This window comes from Lissotriton vulgaris, chromosome 10 (genome assembly GCF_964263255.1).
Source record: "Lissotriton vulgaris chromosome 10, aLisVul1.2, whole genome shotgun sequence".
In the NCBI taxonomy this organism is placed as follows: domain Eukaryota; kingdom Metazoa; phylum Chordata; class Amphibia; order Caudata; family Salamandridae; genus Lissotriton; species Lissotriton vulgaris.
In genome coordinates this window covers 870,188,725-870,203,971 of record NC_141698.1, presented here as the reverse complement: position 1 = coordinate 870,203,971, position 15,247 = coordinate 870,188,725, and the positions used below count along the sequence as shown (strand labels likewise).

General features: G+C 39.1%; 1 pseudogene; it reads left to right on the top strand.

Annotated features, from left to right (window-relative positions):
* Positions 1-14,028: 14,028 nt before the first annotated feature.
* LOC147688927 (large ribosomal subunit protein eL32 pseudogene) lies at positions 14,029-14,519 on the top strand (annotated as a pseudogene).
* Positions 14,520-15,247: the final 728 nt, after the last annotated feature.

Below are 15,247 nucleotides of genomic sequence, written 5' to 3'. Positions count from 1 at the left end.
TGAATGATGTGAAAATTAGAAGGTTTGGTTACTAATCCGGCACGGGCATTAACTAAAATTAATGAAGAGTCGTTGACCATTCATCCAATGGCTATGCTGGTTTGTGTATTTGCTTTAAAATAAAGATCCAACAATGCTCCACATTGGTGCCTGCTAATAGCATGCTATTAATATGTATATAATTAATATGACTAATATATTCCATGAACCAAACATCTTTCGAGAGACAAGTGCATTGGAAATATTGGTTTATGACTTAGTAGGATTGGAAAAGGAATTGCAAGAAATGGTGAATGGTTTGATGATGTCTGTAGTGGTTATTAAAAATGGACTCTAACCCTACTCTGATAAACATTCGTATTCTTATTGGTCGACTTCTATTACAACTTTGGAAGCAATCAGTTGTAAGGGAGGTTTGATTATGTCGAGAAAACTAAGAAGAGGACCAGAAAAAGAAAGATTGTTGGTATTGTAATTGATGACATAAATTTAAATTCTGAGATAAAAAGAAGGCCTTGGAGAAGGCAAAGTTGAATTCATGTTCAAATGCTCTCATGGGTTGCATAATTTAAGGCCTGATTCTGGCCCAGCCACAACTGTATTTCGTTAATTTTGAAATGACCTTTTGTTTAGTTTACTTTAATAGTAAAATTTTATTTTCTTTATTTGTAGGGAGGGGGAATCCACTAATTATTAAGGATGCTGGTGTTTACTTAGCAATTTTCTGCAATGGTCATTGGTTCATGTTATATATATTTGTACAGCTTTATGGTACCACTTCACACCATGTCAAGTGAGTTGTTTTTCATTTCTCTCAAACTATAATGTGTGCCTTTTCTGGGATGTGTGCCAGATTTGCCAGAGACTTTCCAAAGAAAAGTTGTTCACTTGTTTGCTTTCATACAAAGCAGTTGCTTTGTTGTACTATCTGACTTTAAAATTAGCTTTTTCTTGATTTTGAACTGAGCCATCTCCACAATAGATGGATTAATTTTCTCTTTTCTTGGAGGCAGACTAGATGTCAGTCTGTCTGTTAATTACTCTCTGACTAACGAACTGGTTAGATGTATGCCATTTGCTTAACAAAATTTGGCTAATGACTAATTTCCTTAGGTTATTACCCATAGCAATTGACTTTATTTTTATGCTTAATTGGAACTGATTTGAATCTGACTATCCAACTACTATTTGCCTCCTGTAATGATTTTTAATTTTGAGTAAACCTTTATTGTTTTGGACTAAACCTTTGTCCTGCAAAGGTTTTCTTTATTTGTTCAAGTGTCCCCATTCATTGAGACTTGCACAGCCCCGATCCTGCATATTGGCCTTTACATTTATTGAAAAGCGCAGGAAACTATTACTTGATACTCCAGGCATAACTGTAGGAAGTCATTGAACATGTGAGTCTAAATCCTTGATTTCAGTCTTCCAGTCCCAGTTCTTGCTCTGACCACATTCTGCCTATTGACAAATCTCTAGACCTTGCACACAGTCCAGTCTGCTGGTATAAAATTCTATGATAAGGTTTAGATTTGAGCTAGAGATTGTTGTTCCATTCCTTGCTTCAATTTGTGCTAACCAGCAGCTTATCTCCTCCTCTGCCCCTTCAGGAAGAGGAATTTTCTCCAAATATGTTAGCCCCTCTTGAAGAAGGCTGGTGTGAGTCTTTGAAAGGGCCCTGCAGTGAAGTGGTCTAGGAAAATAGTTTTAATGTAGGACATGAGAAGGCCAAACAAGCAAGCAATCTGTTGAAGACAGGGGCTGGGTTTGTACAGGACCCTTTGTAGTTCCTGCCTTATGCTTGACATCTTCTATGACAGAATCTATGACAAAACTCAGAAAATCTTACTTTCTGAGATGACTCCAGTAAGGATTTCTCCCCGATGGTAATGAATCCAGCTCCCTTTACTAAATAGACCATCTTACTAAACCCGATCGTCAACTTCTTTGATCACTGGTCCATAAAAAGAATATCATCCAGATGCACAATATGATGTATTCCTCATGATCTGAGCGACTCCATCGTTTTGTGAAGCACCATGATTGGCCAAACAGGAAAGTCTCAAACTGTTACACTTTCAGACTACAGACAAAATGAAGGAATCTGTTTTACAGTAAAAAATGGAAATCGTCAAAAATGCGTTGTATTTATTCAATTGTACCGTCCAATCCATGTGCCTGACAATGTCCCTAACAAAGGTGATTTATTTAATCTTGAAGTGGCAGAACAACATTCTCTTACTGAACTCCCTAAGATTCATCCTGGGATGCTGAATCTTCCTAAGCCAAAAGGAACAGATTTCTCAGGAGACCCTTTGGATTCAAGTATTTGTACCATATTGCTCCCAAAGGTGCTACCTCCTGATCGATAAAGAGAGACTCTTCTTCTGAAAAAGGTAATGGTCAAGGATTATTGAACTGTCTTGGAGACAAATACAATGCTATAATTAAACCTTTTAAGGTTTGTAATACTGAAGCATCTAGAATATCATTTGCCAATTAATGTGAAAACTCTGCTATCCATTTACTCAGTTTAACATGGGAATAGGAGAAACCTCCCAGCTTGCTGTTACCTAAACATGCTCCTCTCCCTCCCTTTTCTCTTTCAGCACCTTTTAAGTGAATGATCCCCACTAGGTGGTTATGATCCTGCCATTGCCCTTTTTTTTATAGGCCTCTCTGTGGGATGTGATTGGGGACTCAGCCAGCAGAGTGTCCTCTACTTCAACAGGCCCCAAAGGAAATCGTAAGGGGCAAGATCTTTTTCACAGATGCAGGACCTTGTTAAAAGATGAAAACTTTAAATCCAATTTTTTCTGCTCTTTTTAGGTAAGGGCTACTGAAAAGGGCTACCTTGTCCATGGTGCCTAATTCTGAGAAGGAAAGACTTACACCTTTCGGTGAAGGTCTCTTAGTTAACATTGCCTATGAAAAAAAATAGCTCTTTGTGCCCACCCAGTGAGAATTGCTAGTATTAGTGAACCCAACTGCTTCTTCAGCCATATATAATATCTTAGTTAGGGATCGGACTATGTTTGGAGTTTATCTTGACACTAGCATCACAAGTGGTCGATTTGGAGTTGTTCAAATAGCTATTTATTTCCGAGTTCTTCAGACACTTTACCCTGTGTGGTAGGTCAAGGGTACTCCATCTAAATACAGAGGAGCACTTCCTTATCCAGTGGTTTTCTGTGGTCACCCACCCCATGGCTGACAACTTTGCCCCCTGGCCCATTCTGTTGATTGGAGATGGTAAATATCCTCCTGGTCTTAAATGACTGAGGCTGGAAGGGGATTGTCACTTGCACTTTCATCTGTATCTAGCCTAAGTAATTTAAAGGTGGAATATGGATGCCACATTCGATCCACCTTTAGCCCTCTTTCCGAATCTTCTTGGGAAAATTGGGTCATTACCAACATTTGATTCCCTGTCTGAAGTGGGAAAGCGTGGGGTGACAGGGTGTAAGGAATTGGGGTATTAGTTGAGGAGAGTATGCACCAATTCCAGTTATTACGTTGAATCACTGCAGTCACTACATTCACCTGAGCTCCAGCCCCTCATAGCTATGGCAGAGCAGACAGGCTTGAAGCAGAGACAAGGTATAGACTATTTGTGCAGTAATAAAGTTGAAATGCAAAACATTACAAATACCAGAATGACTTAGAAAAAATAAAGTACAACTTAGTAAACAAAATGACATAAAACTGCCAAAATATCCAATAAGGATAACTGGAGATATGAAATAGTCAATTGTTGTGGTAGAATAGGAGATACATGGAATTTAAAGCTGACTGTGATGGAGTGTGGTTCAAATATACCAACCATGTACATCCTGGACAAAAGACGTTACTTTCTGACTTTAGCCCTGTATGTCTTAGACCACCACTGTAGTACACTTCTAAAGCCCCCTAGGGCCCCAGGGGAGGCACTTATGGACTCACACGGTGTCAGGCAGAAGTCAAAGTGGAGGGTTCAGTCAGCTGGACAGTTGCAGGAAAAGGCAGTTTGTAGCTTGTTGTTTACAGGTAGCTTTACCAGTAGTTCAGCGTTATTACCCTTGGAGTCTGCTTCTTTGTCCTGATTACAGGCTTCTTCGCTCTTTTCATGTCTCAAACAGCAGCTTTAATATTTTGTGATATTTCCCAGCTCCAGGAGTACTCTGAAATGGGTACTTGGAGATGCCCTATTTAGGCTGGAACAAGCTAGTGGGTGCTAATGACCCCTGGGAATGCCCTAACCAATGTGCTAGCAGTTTCAAGTGATAACCCTATCCACTATGAGCATTTTCATGATGGCAAAGTCTTCAGCCATACTGACCTTGGGATATAGGGATGGGTGTGTGGAAAGTATATTATGGTAATACTAGAGTCAATCCTACATCTGACACCAAGCTTCAGTTTGAGGCAGTTTGAAGCAGTACCAATAACCACAAAAAACACAGAGACATATGTCTGGTAGAACAGGTGAGTGTTCAGCTCCCAGACATGACATACATAAGCCTTGTTTTGGGCATCCTGTTTATATGTAGACCCAGCAGACCTGTCAAACAGGCTTTGAAACTGTAACGTCAAAAGGAGGCCCTGTGTGACTCAGCTTTCTTTGGCTAGGGGGGCAAAAGAAGGGCCCTGCCCAGGTGTCAGATAACATTTACCTGTGATGGGGAGGCCTCTTTGAAATGCACCTCTAGTATCACATGATAAACCCCAGCATACCTGTCAAGCAGTCTATGACATTCATGCAGGATTTGACATTTTAAGGAAAAAACTGATCTTTACAACCCGGCTCTGCATATTCTGTCAGGCTCAGATGGGCCATCCATAACCATTTAGTTCAGCCTATTGTTTGCTCCTGGGAGCAAGTTCACACCGTATTCAAGCTTATTCTGATGCCAATTATTGTCTGAAAGAATAGGGAGAGCAAAATGCAGATTTACCTACCAAGGATTGCAGGCAAGGAAAGTCTCCTTTCCAAATGCTTTATTAAAATTATAACTTCATCAATGGCTTCGAATAGTAATAAGTATTTCAAAAAGTCCCAAAATGAAATTTGTAGCTGTTACTTAGGCAGGGTAAACAATTATGAAATATATTGAATCCCGATGATCTGCTATGGAACAGCCAATCCTCCTAATGAAGAACTAGCTTGTAGAACCTTTTCAGTAAAAGTATATGTGCAACAATAACTTTTACAAGTACTACTTTTAAATACCATGCACTTTGCCTTGTGGGCAACAAAGAATACTTAGGTGACTTATTAATATGTAAAAGGAAAGCTTAGACCTGTCACAAAAAGGTTATCTTCACAGGTCGAATTTTCAGTTTAAAGCTGCATAACCGGAATACAATTGTGTGCTTGGAGACAAGCATTACACCTTTAATGCAGTGGATGGAATGATGAGTGCTACAGTCCAATGGTAGCATTTAATTTACAGGCCCTGGGTACACTTTGCATCATATACTAGAGACTAATAGGTATGAGAAATTGGATTGTTGGTAGTTTAGGGTATTTACCCTGGTCAAGCAACAGCAGGTGGGTCCTGGTCTCCTCTCAGTTCTCATACAAGTTTTGAGTTTTTGCTCTTTGGGCATGTTTAACATCACCACCTAGCGTCAAGGACTGGTGGGGCACCACTTGAGGGTTAGGATTCACTCAGCTGGGTCCAGGTACATTTTCAAGATGGTTGGAGCCTTTGTTGTCCCTGAGGCCCTGATAAGGAGGCTAGCCAACTAGCTCTTGGAGTCACTCTGGTATTCCTGGGTTCAAAAAGTAAAACCGGACTCAAATGTAGGGCAGGCCTTTGAGGGTCCAAGGCAGGCTTTAGGCAGCAAAGCAGTCCCTCCAGCTGCAGGAAAGTAGTCTTCTGAAATACACAGCAGCATGCAGTACTCTGAAAGTCCTTCCACAGGTCTAGAAAGTGAACTGAAGAGTGGGTCTAAGGGTCCTATTTCATACCTGATGCCTTCTATAAAGTAGAGGTTTCTAGAGAATTCCTTTTGAAGAGTTTGAAGTTTCCTGTCTCCCCTGCCCTGGGTCCAAGCTGGCTGCATGAACTGGTGACAAGTACTTTGTGTGAACGCAGGGCACAGTCTATTCTCTTGCAAGCTTAACTGTGCCCAGCTCCGCCCCTCCCATCCTGCCAGTGACGGCCCATCCTGACAGACCTAATCCCTCTTTTGTGATTATCAACTGTGCAGACTCACTCATCATATAGTTATTTTTAAGAAATATTAAGACATAGAAAGAAAAATAGAGGAAGAATTGACATGTCAATCAATGAAATTCGTCCTTTTAATGACAGCGGCAAAAGCGTAATCTGTTTAAAGCGTTTTTCCTTTAATAACTGTATTACCATAATTTAGCTGAAATAATTGTGCATATTCACTTGTTACAAAGATTCCTACATATCTAATGGGTCAGTGTGGTACACACCACTGTAAACCAGCCAGGTGCTGAGAAATCATTGACTCAAATATATGTATTTTTGTTTCGGCTTGATTTACTCTATACCCTCCTGCACATGTAAAACCCTGAATCTCCTCCATCGCAGTCTATATATTGGAACGCTCTGCTTTTAAATCTAAAATTATATCATCCGTATATGATATCATTTTTGCCATCCCACTTATAGGGCGTACAATCAAAGAATTAAAATGGATTTTAACTGCAAGAGGTTCAATAAAAAGAGAAAACAAAAGTGGGGATAGCAGGCATCCCTGATGAGTGCCCTGCTTGATCTTAACAACTCCCACCTATTCCATATTTATAAGGATTTTAGCCTCTGCCTCATTCTATAACTCAGTGGTCTTCAACATTGTCTGTAGTGAGAGCTATGTCTGCTCAAGGAAAGTCTTCCTGAGCTATTAGAACATGTTGTTACTGTAAAATAATGACTACAGGACACTATGACCACCCTAAGCAGGATTATCAGTATCCAAGTATTCCAGGTGTGGTTACCAGCAGAAAGGCCAGAAAATTGTTCATCAATATAAAATGCTGCCACTTAACTTATGAAGTAACAATCAAATCTTGACATGCCCTACTGCACAAAGGACATAAGTACAGCAGTAGGTCTCCCATCTCAGCTTAAATGATTATTCATTAGCTTCTGAAAATGCAATTATTTTTTATCAAATATCACTCACCACTGTGGGCAAGCAAACTCAATTTTCCAGAAGAAAACCCAGAGACCATATATTAGTCCTGACCATTATTATGCCAGGAATAGGTAAATGTAGGCCAGTCATGTTCCTAGTATGTAAATTCAATCTCTAGTATTCAGAGCTCTTCACTATCTTTTTCATCAATAGTACCATGACAATTTCCAAAAACGACAATTTGCAACCCAAAGTTTCTTAAAACAATCAACAACAATCAAAAGAAAATAATGATCACAAAAGAATAATAGAAGATTAACAGTTAAATGATAAACACTGTTTTCTTGTTTATTCTCTTTTCATTCTTTCATTTCTTTATCATTCAAAACAACGTGTTTACACTTCCTAATCCATTTTGGTGCGAACACCTTCATTAGGGGAACTGCAAATAATACAATATAATACAATGTTTCCAAAATTCACATCTGTATTGATAAACTGTGAAATGTCAATAAAGTTTAAGTTGAAATAAAGGAGTATCCGACAACATCACTGGTCCCATTAAAAAGAAAAGAAAAGAAAACAATAAGTTTCTGTGCATGCAATATGTTCATCCTGTTCATAACCCCAAGTGCTTAAAATCTTGGAAAATGGACTATACAAAAACACCCTATGTGAGAAGAGGTGTCAACAATGCGGAAACCTAATGTAGTAAAAAGACACTTTAGTAACTCAAACAGAACATGCCAAACCGTGAATAACCATGATAACCTCACCCTGCCTCACACAAAACAACTCACCTACACGTGTACCAAGTACAAAAACGAAAACTGCTGCCATGCGCAGGCAGAATGTAAACCATACGTTATATCCTAGCATCCAATCATGTGTTTAAAACCAAGTAGCCCCTCTGGGGTAACTCTTAGATGACCTACTTCCTACTGCTGGCGGTTTCGTCTCACGTTCTTCCTGTGTCACAAATCAATCGTACTCTCCTGGTTCAACTGTCAAACAAAAAGAATAATGCGATCTAAAATGTGCCTCATGCTCTCATCACAATACGAGGTAATCCATTCTCCTCTGTTCTTACCTCTACAATAGTCATCCCCGTTTAACAATAGCTCCTCTCTCCTGCATGTTCGCTGTAAAATGGAGGGCTTTCCTTTCAGATTTTACTTCCGCGTATATGTCACGTCGTCAGACCATAAACATAGATGACAGACTCTATTGTGCCAGGTTTTCATCACGCATAATAAGGTGGAAAACAGACTCCGAAATGAATGAGAAAGCAACTTCGCACTTGAACTGAATAGTGTGTCTGTGTGTCAAAACTCTAAATTTAGCTACTATATTTAGAAATCTACTCTAATCATATCCCTCAACCATAATGTCTAAGTAAAAGTGACAAATGCTTAATTTATGTGTAATTGTGAAAAAAGAATTAATAAAAAAAAAAAATAAAGGAGGACATTATTACTAAAACGATGATCGCAAGAACACACATGTGTTAATAACGTGTAACCATATACTGTGTGCTATGTATAAAAAACCTATATACAGGTAGTTACCCGTGTGCTGACAGGAGTCACACATACTTCAATTGTAAATGGAGATTCTGTGTGCTTTTCTCAATTGGTGAACCAGGATGACCCTATCTATCACAGACCCAGCCTAACAATAATGTAATGTATGTGTAATGTATGTGTCTTGTAAAGCGCACTGCTGCCCTGAGGCGTCGTGGCGCTGTAGACCGCTGGGGAACCCATCCTGGCTATCCCTGTGAGATGGTCCCTACTGGGTATCTCCAAGGTGAAACCAGGCATCCCCGGCGAATGTGGGGGGCCGTTGTAGAGATGAGGCAAGCTAATGCCCAGAGTTGCCGAGTGTGATCCTTGGTTAGAGTAGGCACCGAGGCGAGAATTATCGAGTCCGCTGACCCTGGTCCATGACCCTGCAGCGTCGGGAATTGAACCCTGGTCCCGAGCCGTTCTCTTTTTCCGGGTCTGCCCCCTCTAACCAGTGAGCCACACCACTCCACTCCACATAAGAACATTTGAATTCAGAGAACAATTTCAATCCAGAAAACATTTGAAATCAAATAATTTTAAAAACAGAAGCAGTTACATTTTCATAACCATAAGCGACAGTATCTTATTCACAAAAAACATGTGAACTCAGTTTTCTCATTCAACCCACAAGGACTCAAGGTTTTTAAAAACTGTTTCCAAAATGTTTCTCTTTGTGTCAGATGCCTGACGGCATCAACATGCGGCAAGACTGACAACGCTCTAGTATGGTAAAGCGCAACTTTGGTTTAGTGTGCTTTTTCTCCCCCCACTGCAACAACAGACATGATTTAACATTAGCAATACGATTCATACTTTTATGTTCGGTCATTCTGTTCTTAATTTTCCTGGTGGTGCGTCCAACGTACACTAGCTCACATGGACACTTTATAGCATATATTACCGGGCTGGTATTGCAATCCGCTGTGTACTTTAATTTGATTTGTTTCCCTGTATGTGGATGTGCAAATTTGTCACCTACAATTACATTCCCACAGTGACATTTCCGCATACTCTGATTGACAGTATCTATGTGTGCTACACTTATCTTTCTAAGGAACTCCTTAATGTTTTTTGATCTAGATAAAGATAAAATTGGACGTGCCTTGAAGACTTCCTTGAAATCATATTCCTGCTCTATGATTTCCCAGCGTTTTAAAATATTATGCGTTATTGCTGTTGCAGCTGTAGAGTATTTCAAAACACACACTTTCCTTGCTGATGTTGGTTTAACTGATTTTCTCGAAAGCTGTGACCTATCTAATTTAAAGACTTTTTGTTTTGCCACAAACTTGACGAAGTCTATAGTTGAGCAGACATGTATGCACAAAGGCATACTTTCAAGAAACCGGATGCATCCACATCAGAGGAGAGCAAAGCAACTGAAAAAGACATTGCCAACACGCCCCCCTATAGGAACATTACAAGAGAACAACAGAGGATGCAGCCAGCACCAGTGGAACTCCTAAACAGTCTTTTTTTAGAGATGGGATGAACATCGTACTATCCACCAGAAGAGCAACCGGTTGGAAAATCAAGCAAACCAGGAGGGGATAAGGGGTTATCAAAACAAAACGGTGCACGCCAGAACCCAAAGAGGAATTAGGAAAGTCCTCCAATTTACAGGCAACACGCAGGAGAGAAGAGCCGTTGTTAAACGGGGATGCCTATTGTAGAGGTTAGAACAGAGGAGAATGGATTATCTTGTATTGTGATGAGAGCATGAGGCACTTTTTATATCGCATTATTCTTTTTGTTTGACAGTTGAAGGCGGAGAGTATAATTGATTTGTGACACAGGAAGAATGTGAGACGAAAGCACCAGGAGTAGAAAGTAGGTCATCTAAGAGTGACCCCCAGGGGGGCTACTTGGTTTTGAACACATGATTGGACGTTAGGACATAACGTATGTTTTACATTCTTTCAGCCTGCGCATGGCAGCAGTTTTTATTTTGTCCTTGGTACACGTGTAGGTGAGTTGTTTTGGGAGAGGCAGTGCAAAGATATCACGGTTATTCACGGTTTGGCACGTTCTGTTTGTGTTACTAAAGTGTCTTTATTACTGCATTAGGTTTCCAAATTGTTGACACCTCTTCTCTCCTAGGGTGTTTTTGTATTGTACAGTTTGCGTAATTTTAAGCACTTGGGGTTATGAACAGGATGAACATATTGCATGCACAGAAACTTATTGTTTTCTTTTCTTTTTAATGGGACCAGTGATGTTGTCTGATACTCCTTTAATTCATCTTAACCTTTATTGACATTACATTGTTTATCAATACAGATGTGAATTTTTGACATATTGTATTATATTGCATTATTTGCAGTATTCCCCTGACAAAGGTTTTCGCACCAAAATGCATTGGGAAGTGTAAACACGTTCTTTTGAATGATCAAGAAATTAAAGAATGAAAAGAGAATAAACAAGAAAACAGTGTTTATCATTTAACTGTTACTCTTCTGTTATTCTTTTGTGATCATTATTTTCTTTTGATTGTTGTTGATTGTTTTAAGAAACTTTGGGTGGGGAATTGTTGTTTTTGGAAATTGTCATGGTACTATTGACGAAAAAGATAGTTAAGAGCTCTGAATACTAGAAATTGAATGTATAACTGTTTTGTAATTTTTTTTTTTTTTAAATGAATGTCACAGAGCACCTTAGTGGGCATGTGAAAAGTGTGTCCTTATGCTCAAACAGGTTCTGTTTGAACTCTGAAATATTGTTTACACCTGGCAGGGGCTAGACAGGTTTTTTTGAGGGCAGCACAATTCAAAATTCAAATAACTGATAAAAAAGGGATTTAAAATTGAGTAAGTTTAGGTGTGCAGGTTACCAACATTGCTAGAGACCTAGTATGTAAATGCCAGTATACAATAACTAGACCCAAAATGCCCAAAATAGTAAAGGATTACCATTATTATGCTATTGGCACTATTATGCCAGGAACCGGCCCAATTATGTCAGAGATAACACCCTTATGATTGGGGCTAGCATACACATTTAGTGGTCCTTGACACCAGGCACAGCTTTCAGGAAGCAATACTCTTGATTATGGAGGCACATAAATGCTGATGAGTCTCTTAATTTTCTATGGTCTGGATCATGCCCTTTTCTCCTCAGGTTTTAAGCTGATCACGCACCCAACTGACACATTTTCACTCTGAATTCTCTGGTCCCACACTTTGGTGGGATGATGATTACTGTTCAAGCTTCTAATGCCATGCGTCTTTAATGGTCCACTGTTCACACGCATGTTGTGACTGATAAAGCAGGGATTACAACATGGTCAATCTTCCTGTGGCTAAGTTATATTGAAATTGGATACATACTGTCAAGTAGCAATCCCTATAGGCCAATACAGTGTGTGATTGAGTGTTAGTAAGAGTTACTGCCCTAGGTTTGGCTGGCTGTCACTCTAAGGGTCTTGAGGTTTGCAGTGCTGCCTTCTTTAATAGGCATCGTACTCTCTAAAATTGATACTGGGTTGACTTTTCCTCTGAGAGCTACTTTGAAGGTACTGGCAAGCTCCCAAGCTACTCGTTGGGGACCCCTGCTATAACTCCTTCCACACCATGATAAACTGAGATGGAAATCCAGATTTCCCCAAAATAAAAACAAAGCATGCCAGTCAACAAGGTCAAAGGTCTTTTCCACATCCATCATAAGTATTGTGGCGTTATAGGTGTTTCCCAACCTCATGTATGAAGAATTGTTTCATGACTCTGACTCGGAGCATTTACCTATCTGAATAGATAGATGGGTTGACGGATAGATAGTCTCTCAATCAGACAGGTACTTTACTGTAAATAAACCAGGCATGTTCATTCTTTGAACTGCTCCCTTAATTATGTCTCTTACAACAACTTCTTCTGTAGGTATCTTGGGAGTTATTTAGATTTTGACAGGCTGTACTCCATTCAACTAGGGCAAATGAAGCTCCTCTGAATGCACTGTAAGTTCATTGAGCAGCCATTATATTTCATGAGACAGCTCATCAAGCAATTTTTTTTCTTCATAAATCCAATATCCTTGGCACACATAGAGTTTTCTCCCATGGTACAGTTGTCATCCTTTTTGTTCAGTAATGCTAAGCTTTTCATGGAAGTCATTAACAGGAAGAAGGTATGTCAGAATATCCGCCTTAAATGTGGTGTAAAGTCAGAGGTATTAAGAAAACCGAAAGGCTGTCGATTAAGGTTTCCACTTACAGACCAAGTAGGGTGAGTGGCTGCTGGAAACAAGAACATTTTCCAGACTCTAAATAGAGTACGTTGCTCATCAGCTTTGCAGCCACTTTTGTGGAGGAGTACCCTGTCCACCAGAATCTAAATAACACCATAATGCCTAGATGCATCAAGGGTTTTTGCATTCGCAAACGGTGCGAATCGCAAAATTCGGTCAGTTGCGAATGCAAATCACGTTTTTGGGATGCATCAAGCATTTTGGTATTTTCGCAATTTTAGAAATCGCAATTTTGTTGCGATTTCTAAAATTGCGATTGCATTTAAGAAATCGCAATTTTGCGATTTCTTAAATGCAATGCATGATTACTTTAGAATTGAGAATTCGCAATTTGGAAGGGGTAAATTAGCATGAAGTTGAACTTCATGCTAATTTATAGAACACTTTCAAACATGCACTAGTTGCATATTTGAAAGTTTGAATTTACACACACACATGTCCTTGGGTCATGTGTGTGTGTAAATTGCACTTACAGTTCAATTTCAGGGGGGCAGGGAGGGGTTCTTTGACCCCCCCTGCACCCTTGAAATTGCATTCACATTTTGCGAATCGCAATTTGAAATTCGCAAAATGTGAATACCTTCCCATTGATTCCTATGGGCCTTTAGGCCCATAGGAATGAATGGCAAGGGTTTTCCTTAATTGCGATTCGCAAATTGTGGATCGCAATTAAGGAAAATTACCAATTCGCAAAATAATTTGCGATTTTTTGATGCATAGCATTTTGCGATTTCTTAATTGCAATTCCTTAATTTTCGCAATTAAGAAAGCGCAAAATGTTACTATGATGCATCTAGAGGATAGCTACTTACACATTATGAATATTTGTACAGTGATTCGAAACATTCAAACTTTTGGAATTCATTTTTTGTGAACTTCTTCAAGTGCACATTTGTTTTGAGTGCATGTGCCGCTTTTCAATGTGTATTCTGGGCCCTCTGGGAGTTTACATCAACTGTTCAGAAACATAGCCCTAACTGCGTTTCAGCAATTAATGCATTTTTAGCGAAGTGTTTCTATTAAATGGTTTTTAAGAACGATTATAAATGTTACCAATATCAAACTATGGTTTTCTCTCTTCGTTTGGTCTCTCTGGGGAGTAGGCAGACATTTCTGAGCTGCAATCATGGCTACCCTAATACCTCTTGTCAAATTGAAGATTCTTAAGCACATAACCAAGAAGTTTGTTTGCCACCAGTCTGATTGTTATGTCAAGATTAAGCGTTACTAGCACTAACCAAGAGGAATTGATAACCAAGTGCACAGAAGTTTTAAGGGCCAGATCCTGCTACCCAACATTACTTACGTTAATGATAAATGGACCAACACTTGTTACCTTCAGGATTCTGAAATTTTCTGGTACACAATGTTTAGTCGCTGGAGGAGCAAAAGATAAGTAACAAGTCCATCTGTGCTGAGATGGCCCACAATGTTTCATCCAAAAACCGAAAGACCTTTGTAGGGAGGGCCAACCAGCCCACCACCAAACACACATATCCAAACTCCTGGTTGCGTAGTGAGGAGAACAAGAAGACGGCCCTTTCTTTGCAGCTATTATTTGCTAGAGAAAAAAACCTGTGGGTTTCATTCACTTACTTGTCCATTTGTATTTTGTGACATTTGATTGGCTCTTTTCTGATGTGTATGTTTTGTGTACATGATATGTTGTAAAATCCTAAACAAATAATTGTATGGATGTTTGTACTGTGGCATAGTCGTTTTTTTCCATACAGCATAATAAATCTCCATGTCAACAACTATTTTGCATCACTAATTGCACTAATACATATTTTATCACATAATTGAATTTTCACAGTGGTAGTATAATCAATCTGTTTTTGTGCTAATTATGCCAGCTTAGCTGGGCCTAGTTAAGGTCTTAAATATGCAATGAGATGCTTGGTTTCATTCAATATACGGAAATTGCTTGTCCAAAACAACCAAAATACTCCATTGAGAATATAGATTTTGCAATGTATAAGCACAGATGTGCCATTTCACAATAAGGCAATAATGCAACATGGCTGTTTTCATAAACCAAGAAACTAATATTTAGAGTTATAAAAAACGGTATATTTAAAAATTAAAATGAATGAAGAGCCCATTCCAGATGATGTAATCTGAGCGAAAACAAATCCATAGCCCAATAAAATAAGGCTTAGATAAATAACTGATGAATACAAAATACTGCACTTTGGAAGATGCCCTGATAAATGAAAAGTGTGTTAAAATATCGATGAAAACAAATATCAACTTTGTGATATGGATATAATAGTCTCTACTAGATGTGGAATTCTTTTTCAAAATTGTTTGATAATTACGCACGGTGGCTTAATAGCTTCATT